At 34.5% G+C, this 16,363-nt stretch overlaps 1 long non-coding RNA gene across 11 annotated transcripts in view; it reads right to left on the bottom strand.

Moving 5' to 3' along the window:
• The window catches only part of LOC110393728, a 108,230-nt gene continuing 93,510 nt past the window's right edge, over nucleotides 1,644–16,363 (bottom strand). For 8 of the 11 annotated variants that reach the window (XR_002435149.1, XR_002435148.1, XR_002435153.1 and 5 more), the window contains 3 exons: nucleotides 6,130–6,365; nucleotides 5,400–5,510; nucleotides 1,644–2,073 (listed from right to left, as the gene is read on the bottom strand). This is a non-coding gene — a long non-coding RNA (uncharacterized LOC110393728). The remainder of the gene's footprint in view (nucleotides 2,074–5,399; nucleotides 5,511–6,129; nucleotides 6,366–16,363) is intronic. The other 3 variants (XR_002435140.1, XR_002435150.1, XR_002435152.1) reach the window with 1 other exon arrangement.

Here is a 16,363-nt window from a genome sequence, read left to right as displayed (position 1 = left end):
CCTGAGTATTTGCCTATTCTCACTAAGGAGAAATCTGTCCCCAGATTTTTTTTTTCCAGTGAACATAAGACAATTACACAGAGATTTTGGATTTTTTAATTATTTGAGCATTTTCTCATAAATAATATTTCACCAAAACTGTCCTGCTCAGCTTGTGTTGTAAATTATAAAACCAGAAAAGAAAATGCTCTCTACTACTTACTAAAGAAAATAACTTCCTTTTCAGATACAATTGAATTTGGTTTTCTTTTTCGAGTGATTAAAAATCATAGGTATTCTGTATCATATCTTGACTTTTTCAATGAAAAAATGACTTTTTTTTTGTTTGCCAAGCACTCATTCCGAGAGTAAAAGACTGCAAGTTAAATAAATATTACAACAACAACAAAAAAAAAGATTTTTCCTTATTTCTATTCTTAGCAAAGGTACACATAATTTCAAACCTATGGATGCCCAGGTAATGCTAAGAATTCTATATTGCCCTTGTGAATTTACCCATATGCTGGGAAGAAGACATTAGAGTTCCTATTGTTTCTATTACATAACTGATGTTAACATAAGTATCTTCAAAGTATTGTATCATTGTGATCATTGGAACTGAATGAATGAGAAAATAGGCTGTTGTTTTTTTGAAAAGGAAATAAAATCTTATAAGACACTACTGAACATTGAGCCATAGGCTGTGACCATTCAATTAGACTTTTCTTGCAAGAAGAAAATGCTATTTGGCGAACATCTTTTTATGTAGTGACAATTATTTCAGAGAAGAGGGACATTTATGTTTTGGAGTCAATGGATTATATCAAGATGTGACTCTTTAAGATTCCATATTTATTTTTCAAGAAGTTTAGTGTGTTATTGGGATCTAGGAGCAGTTGTGAAAATCAATTAATTTTGCGATATCTGACACTACCCCAGAAGAACTGTAAATAGCAGAAAGGTTGACATTCATCTTAGTTAACTTACATGTTCTCAGCATAGACTTTAAAAATGAATCGTCTAGACTTCCTTTAAAGTCAGTTCTTGTTAGTTGTTCTTTATAAACTGAAAAGAGAATTTAAACTGCTACTTTCTAAATAAGTGTCTACAGGAGTCTAAAGATATTACTCTCTGAGAATAAATTTGCTGTTGTGGGTGCTAGAAGTATGCAAGGGGTCACTGGAAAGGAAAAAAAAAACCTAGTCCATGAAAGAGAAGCCCTTTGAGGATTTTAAATACATAGACACCACTTTTAGTTCAGGAAGTCTCTAAATGGAAGTTTTTTGAAGGCCAAAAGTGTACTTTATCTTTTTGAAATTTATAAAATTTGTAAAATATCATTATAACATATCTTTATGAAATTTGTTTTCATATTTCTCACTAGCCATCAACTTTCTGCCTTTTGCAGGGATATGTTAGCAAGCTGTTTGTACCCTTGCTTTCACTATGTGCCCTCGTCTACTGTTAAGGTTTTGCCACAGTAATAGAGAGAATTGTGAATTTTTATTTTATTTTATTTTTTCAATATATGGGCTACAAGATTTTCCTATCTGATAATATCTATCCCCCCCCCCCCCCCCCCCATTTTCCTATCTGATAATATCTATCCCCCCCCCCCCCNATCCTCACAGAAGTATGTTTCAGTGTATTTAAAAGGCAGTAGATCAGCTTACAGGGTGTTTTATTCTGTCTGTAGATATATAGAAGCTATACTTTATCAAGATAAAGTGAATTCCTAGAGACTAAAGGAGACTGATCAGCTGACAAGTGCTTCTGAGAAAGTTTGTGATGATGATAGGGCATTCAAAACATATTATCAGTTGCTGGCAGGTGACCAGGACATGGGCTACTATGATAGAAAGAAAAAAAAAAAAGAATATCCTTTAATCTATTGTTTAAAGGGTGGTTTCCTCTGAAAAGACTTTTTCTTCATCTGGAGTATGTCTTAATGTAGTAAAAGTAGAGTGTTACAAAGTCACTGGCATCACTGGCATTACTCCTAGGAAACCAGAGTCGAACCTTCTGAAGAACATTAACTGATGTATCTGCTCTGAAGTCCTGAGCGTGGTTTGGAAAGAATCCTGTGCTTCCATCCTGAAACAGAAAGAACAGCTAAAAGTTGGTCCAGGGATTGCACTCAGAGAGGTCCAAGTCCAACATGAAATTAGTTGAGTGACTATGACTGTGATATATAGCAAGTGTATCACTCAGTGTATGACTATTCCATTGCATTGAAAAACATGAGAAGTTTCTCACTTCTACTCTTAAGAGAAATTATTTCTATAAAAAATTCAAGATATTAGACTTGTGTAGTTTGGATGAACAAATGTATAGGGTTAAGTATAATTTCATATTTTTGTATTTCATAAAAAAATATATGCACTCTTTTGATTAAAGACAGTTCCGTATACTTCATATGTGCTTTACTCTAGTGTATTAGTATATGAAAATCTTGTACACTTATTTCTTTGTTTTGCATATGTTTTAGTCAGGGTGATAAATTCTAAAGTCAAAGCTGCTTATGGTACTCCAATTTATCTAACCCTGGTTGAAAGATGATGTATTGAATAATTAAAAAGGAAGCATTTTAAAGCTTATTGTTATATTTTATTTTCTCTGTGTAATTAGTGTTTTGGATATTTTATTGGTCTTTACATTAAAATATAGGAATATGTGGTGTTTTGAGGTCTTTAGAATATTAGCTTCTGCCATGATGTTTCTTTTGCTTCAGATTTTAAAAGCCTCTTCATTATATTTGAGACAATTATGCATTCTTCACTGTATTCATCCCACAAGTAAAAAGAATGTTGCAAATATCAGACAACTTTTCCTTTTATTCATGAAGATTAACTTAAGTAATTGATCAAATTTTACTTTCAGTACAGAATTAGGCCTGCAAAATCCTAGACTTTTTTATTTAATAACTTAAAAAGAAAGGCTGAAATAGGTTTCTCCTTTTGTCCTTCTGCAATTTTTTGGTTATTCTTGTTAAAATCCAAGACCTTGGCTTCTTGCTCTTTTAATACAATTGAGGCAATGACAACAAAGCAAAACAAACAAACAAAAAAAAGCAAAATGAAAATAAATAAAAAAATAGATTACATTCACTATATACATATATTACCTGTCACTGAAATACAGAAATGTAAGTTTAAAGTGTCCTTCCAGCACAGCACTCATCTACTAATGAGAAATGAAGCTGGGGTATTCAACATTATGGCATCTAAAAATGCTTTTATCCTACCTATTTGTCATTGGCTAAATAATAGTTAAAAGGAACACAGTATCTGGAAATGTTGGACATATACACAGGGATCATGGCCATTGCATAGGTAAGGTCATATCAGCATAGATAGCTTCTTGGAAAATGAAAAAAATATATAAGCATTGAGTGAATAAGTAGTATTGCATGAATCAATGCAGACAGTAAGAGAGGCCTAAACAGATAAATTTCCTTGATGTTTTGACTTTTTGGTGTGAAGAATATTTGGTGGAAGACAGGAAGCACATGAAAGATCTATTTTTGTCATAGCTTCAAAGACCAAAAACTCTTGAAATGTCTTCTCAATAAATCTATAACTATATAAAAGAATATAACATAAAATTTATAGAATCATTGTAACTTGAGAACCCTTGCAGAAATGACCTTAAATTGGAACCACAGATTTTACTGAGGAAGCCCACTGATTTTCAAAGGAGACATAAATACATGTTTCAGAGTTATCGGTGCTCAAATATTTTTAATTTAAAACAGAGAAGTTATCACTCAACTATGATATTGTCCCAGCTCAGCAGTTCTTTTATGTGCCTAGCTACCACTATAGTGAATAAACCAATTCCTGAAGATAGTTACAGAGCTGAACTTCAATACATCTTTGTTTGTTTGTGATGAGTTGTTGGTTTGTGTCTTAACCTAACAAAAAAATCCCAGCTGTCCATGCACTTACGCAGATGCTCATTTTTGTGTATTGTAAATATCTCTTTGCAGAATTCAAGATTTGAATACAATATTCACTTTTATTTTGTGTAAAACTTTTCACTTTAACTGTACAGTTCATCTTGTTATAAGTTTCACACCTTTTTTGAAAGTGCATCCTCTAGTACATCTCATTATATTTTCCTTTTGTATATTTCCAACATTATAGTTTATATGCTACAATATCTTAGTTAGTTTCTTTGATATCAGAAGTGTAAATGTGTATTGTATTTACTTTTTGCCATGAACAGAAGTTCATTTTAAGCAGTGAGATTTCTACCTACTATTTTAATGGATGGATCTGGCCCTTCATGGTTTGCTCTCACTGCTTGTCTGACCATAAGACCATGGGTGGCAAATGGCCTACATTAGGGATCCTGTAGGTAGGAGTGGACACATTCTAACAGATTTATTTACAGTACTATTGCAGATGGCTTGTAAAAGAGAGAAAATCTCACTAAATAGTAAAGGAATGCTGGTTTTTGGTCTTATTTGGGGATTTTATTTTATTTTATTTTATTATTTTTTAATGTGTGTGGTAGTTTTGATGGATCCTCTTACTCAAAATCCATCAGCCCATCTGATACCACTGAAACCTGTGAAGTGTTAACTCTTAACCTCATCCTTTTGGAAGATGACTTAAAATGGGTAAAAGGATGTGTGTTATGTGGAGAATGGGGATATATATTAAAAAATAAATAATAGTGTGATAGGGATAAGGGACGGGGGGGGCTGATGGCTTAAATCTCCGTGGGCCTTGGAATCGAGCCTGTTTCAGTCAGATTGTGGCCCTGCTAACAAATCCAATAGCAGCTAATCTGATCATCTGCTCTCTAGTTTTCATGCTGTGTTTTCTTCAGAGTTCCTTCTCCTAGTTCCAGTCTGTGACAGTGTGATAAGACACAAGAAATTTAGTCATCATTGCTGCTGTAAAGGAGCTCAGAGAAGGGATTATGATATTCCATAACCCTTACATTAGACACGGACGGGGCAGCCACTGCTGTGATTACAGGCCTGAATACTGCTGTTATTTTTCCCACCTCCCTCCCACTATTCGGTTATTTATTTATTTGTTTGTTTGTTTTGCTTTTTTTTTCACTGAAAGCTTTAAAAGATTAGCTGAGAAATAGTCACCATCACAATCATTATCCTAAATCTTGTTGTGCAGAACTCAGAAGTTGTGCAGCTCAGAAGGTTGTTACCCTTCTACCCAACATGACCAAGATAACTCTCAAGCAAGTTATCAAAAACATTCATCCACTATTCAGTCATTATTAGGAAATTCAAACACTGTAAGCTGAACAAATCAACATGGAATACAGAGATGATGCCACAAGGAGTACTGATTTGTGAAAAATACAGTTTACTGCTGAGGCAAGTCAGAGATTATGCTGCCTTTCCTGATTTCTGCACATATTTGCAAGGAATATATTATTTGCAGTACCTCTTGCTTCTGTGTATATAGGAGGTTTGCAGTATTATTGCTGAAACCACAGTCATACTTGTGTTGACATTCCAGCACCAAGTGACGCCGATCCTTAAAAGATGGATCTCCCTGTAAACAAAGTAGAAATTATTTTAATAGCAAAGTCATACAAGAATTTAGAAAATAGGTGACAGTCAAATTCAGATTTCTCTCTTTCACAGTAGTAGAAAAATGGTCTGGAAATACTCTGGGTTTTTTTGGTTTTTTTTGTTTTTAAATCAAGAAGTGAGAGACATTTATATTGGCTTAAGCTATTGCTTAAAGACTATTTCTTGTATTTCAAGCAGAGTACTTTCACTGATACTGTTATTTGCTTTGCAGCATTATTATAAGGAAAGAAACTGTATGGAAATGTAACCCATATGACTCAGTGAGGAGAAGGAGGGCCAGGCATTCTTCTCAGATGTTCTGTGTCTCTGCACACATGTGGTGTGCAGTGCTACACAGCCCTGTGAGGGCCAGGCAGATCCAGAAATAGAGGCATGTATGTTACTGGATAGGCTCAATAGCTGCTTCTGAAGATGTATCTGAAGATTTCAGTGTGGATGAAGAGGACATAGTCACCACCAAATTCTGAGTGAGAAGGAAATGGTTTGATTACAGGAGTGAAAGTTCTGCAGACTTCTCTCTGGCTCCTCACGGGACCAAAAAATGTTCCTGTTGTGAGCACTGGACGGTCATTACATACCACAGAATTCAGATCACATTCGAGGCTTTTGCCTGCAAGTGAAGGCCAGTTGGACAAAGCTGTAAACTCTGCTTGCAATGGAGACTGCTGGCCAGATGGCTGAGGAGGGACCTTTGGATCGTTCAGAAAGGATTTCCAGTCTGTTCAAATACTAAAGCAGTAATGATCCATCTCACATACAGCTGAAGACTTCAACTCTGACACGAGATCAGAGAATGTATTTAAGTGTAATGTACCTAAAATATAGGGATATAAATATTATGTAAATACTTTGTATTGGAATATATGTTCATTCTTTATTTTTGAATATATGTGATTGCAATGAAAGGAGGAGCTTTGAGGGACATATTACCCTCAGTAATTCCTACCACCAGGTCTTGTTTAAAATTTAATCAAGCTATTCCAAATATGTTTTGCTATATTTGATGCTGTTTATAATAGTTTCTGTGTGAATTAATTTTCTTTTTAATTGGAAGACTTATGTGGTACTGGTTCTTTGAAAGTTCATTGGATATAATTAATTTTGTTTCATCAAAATTTTGCATACAGTTACTGTAAGGTTTAACTCAGCAGTGCTTTCTGGAGATAGCTAATGCTTTCTTTAAGAAAAAAAGAATCTGTGCATCTTTTCACAGAGTTTTTTGCTGAAGCAGAGACCAAACAAAGGTAATTCCAAGGCATACGTATCTTTGCATTAGCACTCACTTCTTGACAAATGCAGGTGGATTTATTTGCATTTTCTTTTCACAGAGAATATAGAAAAGATTAAATATTATCACAGAACAAAAATGCCCTGGTAAAAATAAACTGTGAGAACAAGACTATGCAAATTTGTCTGAAAAACAAAAAACAAAAAACAAAAACACAAAAACCAACCACCACCAAAAACAAAAACAACAAAAACGGCAACAAAAAACACAACACAAAACTGACAGACAGCTAAGTCTGATGTCAAGATTTCCTATTAATTGAAGCTATCTTGTGTTAGGATATTCAACATAATTTGAGGGCAGAGATGACAAAATAAACTATGTTCAAACATTTTTGTTAAGTGTGCAAAAACAAATAAACAAAAATCATCCAGCATTTTTAACTTCTATCTTGAAGCTGATTCCCTTGAGCATACCTTAGACATTTTAATTTTATTAAAACCTTTTGATATTTCTTAAGCATATTTTCCTGTGTCGGCCATGCCATCTCAGATACTGCTGACATCTGTAATCAAAGTGATCCAACACAGTGGATAAGCAGTTTCTGAGTTGGTCTAGCCCATAAAAATGAATAATAACCAAAACTTTCTTTTTGTATTTTTTTAATATTTATTTTGCTTTCCTCCAGCCAAGTAAAAATGTATTCCAGAATGATATATCCAGAAAAGACTTTGAAAGCGGCCTTCTTTGGCCTTGAGCTGATCAAACTGGGAAATCAGCCTGTCAGAGGTCAAGGTTGTAGACTACTTCCTGTTTCCTTTATAACTAAAAGAAACATAAAAAGACTCTAAACTTTTGAGCCTTCACCATGGGGATTTCAGAAGATGATTGAGGCTGGAACAAAGCATACCCTTTTGCTTCTGGGTATCAGGAAGGACTTTAATGGTACCATGACATTGATCATTGAATTCAGGGTCACAGTCATGTCAGTGTTAATGAATTCCAAGTATGATTGCACAAAATATTAGTATACAGCAGAAAGGAAGCAGTACGTTTTATAAATGTTTTTAGAAATTCTTTACAACAGCTCATAGTGAAGCTTTATATTTTCACCTCATGGTAAATTTAGACTCTTAATTGTTTCTTTCATGTTCTATAAATCTACATGAACAAACAGCATGCTCAAATTCTTCTCAGATTTTTGGTATTCATCACTGTTTTAAGAAAATTGTATAATTTTCAAAATTTATTTAATCCTAAGTAAAATGTTGATAACACTGTAATCTGCAATGATTTTGTCTTTGCTGATTTTCTCTGAAAGTAGTCAGTTCACATTTCTTTGTGATTCACACATATTCAAAGTCAGATGAAATTAGGGCAGAGCTGTCTCAGTGAAGCCCACAATGACAGAGATGTCCCTTGCTGCAGGAATTTGCAGCTACAACTGCTCCTTTTCTCTGTCCACTCTAAATATTTCAGTAGGTCACAAAAGGAGCCAGCTACACAATTCACAGTTATAATGTACTGGAGTTAGCTTGCTTTTCATTGGCTTAGAGTAAGCCAATATCTTTTTAAAATTTGTATTACATGTATTTTAGCCATTTAAAAAAATATTTTCTGAAAGATTTTATCAAAAGGACTTTTTTTTTCTTTTTTCTTTTTTTCTTTTTAGAGAAATGAACTAGAACTATAAATCATAAACACAGAAAACTTCAGGAAGGTTTGAGATCACACTTGTTCTTATAGGTAGCATCTGTCTCTTTCACTATTAAAAGCAGTTTTATTATTTCTTACAAATCACAGTACAGTTGAGCTACACACTTCAAGACCTAAGGATCAAGTTGTTGACCTGCTGGTAGTGTAAGCAGTATTCTGTGTCAAAAATGGAAGAGCTGTTGGCTCTGACGCAAAACTAATTCTGCTTTTTGAAACTATGGCAAGTAGAGATCAAGACAAGGTGCTAGCAGACAATTCCCTGTGCTTCTATGTATCACTGCAAACATTCAGATATTCTAACACTTCTAATGGTGCCTATGCAACTCCAATAAAATATAGCAATCTAGAATGCCTACAGAGAAACAGAAAAGTTAGATCTCTCATCTGAACATAACTCTGAAGAAATCTTCTCCACAGCATTTATCAGATACAGTCTGAGTGATGAAGTTTCTCCAGCAACAGCAGTCAGATCAATGCTAATCCAAGATGTTTCAGCTGCTAATTTTATCAGCAGACGAAAAATTAAACATGACATAGCAGTTTAAGTACTTCCATTGTGAAAAGTAATAATTAACTCTAATTATTCTATCTAATTCAGGCCCTTTCAAAAATTCCCTGCTATTTGCTAGCAGACATGAGCTAACACTTGTCAAAGAGCTTTTAATTCCACAAACCTAATTCAATCAGGCCCTGTCAGATTATAAGACTGTCCCTTCTGAGCTCTGGAGCCCTCTGAATTTGTAAAGACTCTATGGAAGAGAGAAGCCAAGTCCTTATATTTGCACTGTTTGTGAATAGAATACCTGATCTTCCCATGCAATTTTTGAGGTTTTAATATCATAAATAAATTTAAGAGAAAAGAAAATGAAAAGTGTGTTCTGCTAAGATGGCCAGGTAGGAATTTAATTAATTTATTTGGAGGCTAAAGAATCAATACAGTAACATCCCTTAATAACTAATAGATAATTTACTGTCAGGTGCTCAGCAAAGCAGGCAGCACTGAGAAATCAAAGTAGGAAACTAAATGAAATTTGTAATTTTTAGGCAGGGTCTAAGACATGAAAGAAACACCTCCACTACTTTCCTGAATATGATGTCTCTACCTAGAGTATCCTGACTGTATTTTCTTCTTCTTCGTATTTTAAGCAGACCTAAGAAAATTGACAGGTGACTTGTTCATAAAAGATATGACTGTAAACTAGATATTTTCTGTATTTCACAACAGGAAGTGTGATTACTATCCCATGAAAATATATCTGCACTGAAAGGGTTCTTGGAACAGCATCTTCAGTTGGGTTGGAAGAGATTCCTCAAACTACTGTTTTGCTTTACTGGCAGTGATGCTACTCAACCGTCGCTCTCTTAACTACATTCAAAACTTTTAAATAACTACATGGAACTACATGACCACTCATACAGCAACAGCTTCTATTGACCATCTTCAGAAGAATCATGGAGAGCAGCCTTTAGGACAATGCCAAGACAGTTATCAATGTATTTATGCATACTAATCATCTGTTAAAAAAGCTGGAGAGGACCTGCCTTGGGAAATTTCTAGAACTGACCAAAAAATTGCCCCTTTGAGCATTTCTGTAATAATGGATTACTTAATTGCAAATGTTTATCCTATTTCTCAGTTTCAAGCTAGTCTTTTGTCCCAAACCAAGCTATTACTTCATCTATACACATTATTTATATCTCATTTATTTGAATGACTGAATTAATTATTCAAGTGAACTGAGTGTGCATACAGGCACAGCCCTGATGCACAGCTTCACTAACATTATTACTAAAAAATAAACTTGATTTTCATACATGCATCTCTCTTATAATCACATGGCCTTGCAACATTAAAATTGGTTTTGGTTGGACTGGGCTGTTCATCTTCTGTCTTTATCTACAATTCATGAAATTTCTCTCCTAAAGATAACAAAAAAAAACAACATTACAACAAACCTGAGCAGTGGCCAAGTTTGGAGAAAGAAGAAAGATGTGGTGCTTAAAGCAACAGGACAGTTTGACATAGGTAGCAGTTGCAAAAGCATATTCTTAGCAAGGTGCATGGCTATGGAGAGCTGAAACATTCTTTAGAAAGCACATAGGAATCAGCTGAAGATGAAAACAAGCCTATTTAGGCTAACTTGGAGGTCTTGGAAAGTTTATTAAACAAAAGGGCAAAACACTATTGTAAGCTATTTCTTGCCCAGAGATAGAAAGAAGGAAAAACAAAGTATTTGAACTAATCATCCACGCGTATGCATAGAAGAGATATTTGGGATTAATTTGTAAAAACAAAGGAAAGGGAGCTTTTCCTGCAGTACCTAATATTAAATGCTAGTTTTACTCTATTCAATTTCCAGCAACACTTTGTTCCAATTTTGATTGTGAGCACATTATGAAGGCCACTTGGCCTCCTCTTAATGCTTAAATCAAGTAGGATTGGATCTGAGTTTTCAATATATGGAGTTCAGCATTTTTAATGTGAAGAATCACCTCTATATGAGTGAATTGCATGCACTGGATTTGGGAGATTGAATAGTGTTCTTGATTCAGCAACTGACCAAATTTTATGATTTTTAGAAACATTAAGTAACTCCTAAACATAATTTTCCTAATTATCATAAGTTTCTCTATAAAATATTTGCATCAAGAGATGACAAGTGCACCAGAATTTCAAGTTAGTTTTTTTGTATGCCCTGAGCTATACTATATTATTTCTGAAGCACCTATGTATGGCTTGAAAGTATGTTCAAATAAATGAAGTAGAAACACACCTCAGTTGTTTAGACTATCTGATAAGTTATTAAATTTGCATAAGATTTGTATGTAATGCAAATTTAATTAGCTTTCCTATAGCCATATATGATATAACCATTGACTGTCAGGAAAATCTGCTACCAGAAAGCAGCTGAGAAACATTTTCTCTGTTCTTTATTTTCACTGATCAGAGTTGAACTGAAGACAAAATATCAAAAAAGCATCAAAAAGACAGAGAGATGAAACTATTATCTGCATTCTGGTGCAATGACATTTTCAAAATTGCTTTCCACCACAGATGTTTAAAGATTGGGGTTCTAAACCTAGAATATATAATTATTTGACATATACTTCAGGAAAGTATGATTTCCCTATATCAGTTGCACAAATTTTACTGTATGTTTTTTGCTATTAGTACAGGTAACTAGGGCCCAGTTTTTATATAAGTTTCCATATATTACCATAATAGCAGTTTTATGCCTGGTAGTTACTTGCTTTGTTTTTCATTCCCATTTTATAACAGCATGCCTAAAGCCCATCAATATTCAAGTTAGTACTTTAAAATGAAACTATAAATTTCAATTTGGAGAAAATAAGCCCTTATTCAGGCTCATAAGTTTTAAATAACACATTACCATTGGCTACATTAAGTTTGCATTTCTAATGTTATTTTATGCATTTGACAATAGATGTTCCACTCTGCTCAGGAGTGGAGAGCAAATGCATGTGAAATGTAAGTCTGCTTAAAATGTAGGAATTTATTAGAGCTGTCAGTCAGCAGTGACATGAGAGTTAAATTATTTCTGAAGATATTTGAGTTGATTTTTGCACTTTTCATTGTCTTTATCCTCTGAAGTTTCAGTATAAATAACTCTTTTGAAAGGTTTTCTTCCTAGATTGGTTAGAGCTTCCTAAAAAAAGTAAAATAAAATGAATCTGAAAATAGAGTACTAGATGCACAAAACTCTTAAGGAAGTAGCTAGGTAGCATTTGAAGAAAATTTTAATTTCTTTCCATCAGTCCCTGAAAAGCCAGATTGTTTTTTATTCTATGTTTATTATTGTTTATTTTAATTCCTTTAGGAAAAATGATGATTCATTCATTTTCCCTTTGAATGGCGTGCACTGGTGGTCAAGGGGTGTCTTTTGCAACTGTTTGAATATAAACTGTGATCCAAATTAATATAAAATTCCTTCTGCCACAGTACTAAAAAAAGGAAATTGTGTGAAGGCATTGCTTTTCCTGGCAGGAGTGATTCCTATTCTTCTTTACAGCTTTTCTTGTTTATCGTGTGGATGGGCTATTAGAACTGATCTGGAGGAAAACAATTCCTTTTTACTTGACTCATTTTTTTTTTTAATTTTCTGGTGGTACTTAAGCATTTGCTTCTCTACAGAAATTAGTATGAAAAACAATTAGCTTCTATATGATATACTGTATCTGTGGGCCAGTACAATCATTCTACCTTCAGTCATTCTGGTTCTTAAGGACTTTTGCATGACTAGAGTAACAAACATAAAGAATGCAGTTGCTTTGCAGTCTCCTAGAGATGAGGAGCTATCTGCATAGCTACTATGTGCTACGTCTGTCAAAAAAAATGTGCTGTTTGCTAATTAGTTAAAACAACTTACTCTTGATTCAGCTATCTAAATGTAACTAAAATGTTAGTAGGGAGGTGTAGCAACAGATTTTTGACTCTTGCATTTGCATTAAGATGATCATGCTAAGAAGAAATTTCCACAGAGCTGGAACTATCTGTACTTTATTGCTGTGTGATGACAGGAAATTCCTATGGTAACTTGGACTGCTGAGATGTTTTCACATGCAAAGGTCAAAATTCAGTCATGGCATGAATAGATGAAACTCCACAATATAAATTTAGCTCAAATATAACCAAATAAAGAAAATAAGTGTACTTTCTTCCTTCAAATGAATAATTTTCACACAGTGAGTTACAATGAATACACAAATTTGTCATGCATTTCTCCATTATAGGCATAACTCTGTTGCCAGAAAGGGTATTATGACTAGAAAGCATATGATAGCAGCTCTGAAGTAGCTAGAAATGCCTTGCTTACAATTATAATAGAGGAATTCATAAAAAAGAAATCTTTAACAATTTTGAAAATCTTGACTGCTGTATTTGCTGAATGACTAGATCTTCTCAAAGGCACGCTTTTGATTTTCCATATACCTTGTCCACTTTATGCCTAGGAGATTCAGGCTCTGTGGTTTGTGGCTACAGTAATCCAGAGTTCCCGCAAAAGACATATAGCCAATGCTGTGGTACAAAAGAGGCCTTACAAAAGAGGCCTCTGGCCTTGTGCAGAAGAAAGTAAAATTTACCAGTCAGAACTTGTATTCCCAGCTCAACTTCTTCTGAAGCCCTATTCCTTGTATATTCCACTGTTTTTGCTTGCCTTTCTATTTGAGTCTCTGGGTGGAGAGTAGCAGAGGAATGAGCTGGCTCTTCAACTATATGGACTTTTGCTTTAAGAACTTCAACCCAACTACGAGACAGTATACACATATCAGACTGTCTGAAATCAAGATCTTCAGAAGAGCTATCCCTTTCATATTGCTGATACTGTTATACAAAGGACTGATCCATTCATTCAATGGAATAAGAAGAAAGTCACAATAGTTAAAAGATCCAAAAGAGGATTCTAATAGCAGACACCATTTAGATACAGCAGTGGTCACATCAACTGTGCAGTCTATAACATCCACAGCCAGTGCCTTGAACATCTGAAATTTCATGGTTAAATTGTCAATCTCTCCCCAAGCCAAAATATTTAAAATACAGAGTTAAACTACAGACTACAGGTGAAATCTGGAATGAGTAGCAAGAAATTAAATTGGCAGGCACAAGGTAGTGTGTTGTATGACCCAAATATCTACCTATAGGGAAGCTGTATTTTTTAACAGACTCTGATGAAACTAAGGCAAAATTGACCAGCTGAAAGCTTCATCTTCAGCCTATTTGAATCATTCCACCAATTTCTCAGCCAAACTATTAAATAGAAAATGACATTACTCAGATATTGTATTGCAAATCCATTGTGTCTGCAAAAATCTGCCTGATTGTAAATCAAAACCCTTTGTCAAGCAGTAGAAACAAGGGTTACTTGCTTCGAGTGATGGAAAAACAGTGTACACGGGAATTTGATAATGCCAGTAGTAGAGGTTACATCCATTAGGATAATTTCAGCCCATTTGAATAAACAAAGCCACTGCTCCAAGGAAAATACAATAATAGATGCTGCAATGCAAGTCATCTTACATGAATACTCGTGTCTTTGATATTTACTGGAATAAAGAAGGCCAGGAAAGCAAACTGGAAGCAAATCTTCGACTATTTGAAAGAATGTATACCAGAGTCTGTACAGATATTTTCTTTTTCTCTGTGTCTTGTTCAACAATGCTGTCTGCTGTAATATTGGTACTACTATTACTTAGTAGCCCCACAGTATCCATGTTTGCTCTGAAATTTTCTGCAGTCATAGTTTCCTAAGACTACTAGTAGGTACAAAAGAGAAGTATTATCTGGGGATCATGTGTGTTGCTGCAGCAGCAGTTCAGCTCCTGAAAGAGCTCCTGCAGAAGAGCTCCTCTTCATCTGAAACATATTTTTGCACATATTTTTCAGCACTGCCAGTCCCCAGATATCACCATTTTAGTCACATTTGACTGCTCCGTAGATCCCAAAATAAGGACAAGGAAAGTGGGGCTAGTGTCCTGAATCAGTCCTAAAAATAAAACGACACAGTTCAAGAACTAGGGAGAGTTACGCAAAACCTGCAGAAGCAGAAATGCTGCATTATCTTTTCTTTCCTCTCGCTTAATATCATTTTGATATATTCACCTCAAAATGTGAAGTATTGTGACATTTTATTTTACAAAACTCAATCTACAATGTAAATATGAAGACGAAAGCTGGAAGTCTTGTAAGTTTTCTGCAGGCTTGAGAATTGCTGTGGTATGGAACAGCTGTCTGTGGTGAACGTGCGTATGCTATCTGGAAATACAGTGCAATACATCATTGGTTTTTGAATGGCCTCATACGTTAAATTTAAAAACAGATATCTCTGCAATGAATGTGGCACTGGAATATAGATTGGATTTTTCCAAGCACCCTGTGATGTGATTATTTTGTAATCGATTGAAGCAACAAAGATGTATAGATACAACCTGATTCTACAAACCATTCTTAATTACTGTAGCGATGATGTTACATTTTATAACAATAATGGCTGTGGAGAAAGAGGCACAAGCACTTCATCAATATCTCTTCCTAACCACTTTCCTGAACAACACACTTCCCCAAATTACGATGTCTGAACAAGCTCTGCATCTAGATCAACATGTAAGTATGACATTGTCATCTTTGTCTACCTGTCTGTGTTCTTTGTTCCCTTGTTAATAGCCTCATTTGCCATTCAAGTTGTTTTCCAGAAGCCTTTTTTCTCTGTTGAGTTCTCACCATTTAAGCAAATAATTCACAGTTCAAAATTTACCTTGTAACATGTACCATACCTTCTTCTTCAGCCTAAGAAGCTTCTTGTGCCCTTAACATGTTTACTTTTATTCATTTTAAAAGGAGAGTGAAAACTCTGTTTATTTGATATTTTTTTGTTAGGATTGTTTTGTTTTATTTTGCTTTGCAATGTTCCAAAATTGGAGCAATGCAGATTTAGGTGGTTGTTTTTTTTTTCTTTTTTGTAGTAGTAGTTGTTGTTGTTTGATTGTTTTTTGAAAATGTCCTCTGGGGGTGTAGTTTTCAGAAGTGAAAGGTTTAAGAAGAGACTGAAGTGATATATTTACAGTGACATATTTCATCTCAACTACAATAGGGAAATGATCCCATTAGGTCACTTCCTACCATACTCTTTCTTACAATGGAGGGATGTTGCCAGGAAAGTGAAGATGTAATATACACCACTGCTAATCTACACTGTGTGTATTATTTGAATAAATGATAGACATGACCCAGCAGGACTTTCCTTGTACTGAAACAAAAGATATTTTTTGAAAAAATACCTATAGAGTGATATTACATTTATAATATAGAGGACAGCAACAGGCAGTATATTAATTTGGCTTTATTATGT

The sequence above is a fragment of the Numida meleagris genome, chromosome 2 (genome assembly GCF_002078875.1).
Source record: "Numida meleagris isolate 19003 breed g44 Domestic line chromosome 2, NumMel1.0, whole genome shotgun sequence".
Taxonomy (NCBI): domain Eukaryota; kingdom Metazoa; phylum Chordata; class Aves; order Galliformes; family Numididae; genus Numida; species Numida meleagris.
Note: the sequence above shows the minus strand (reverse complement) of the source record. Positions and strands in the feature narration are given on the sequence as shown.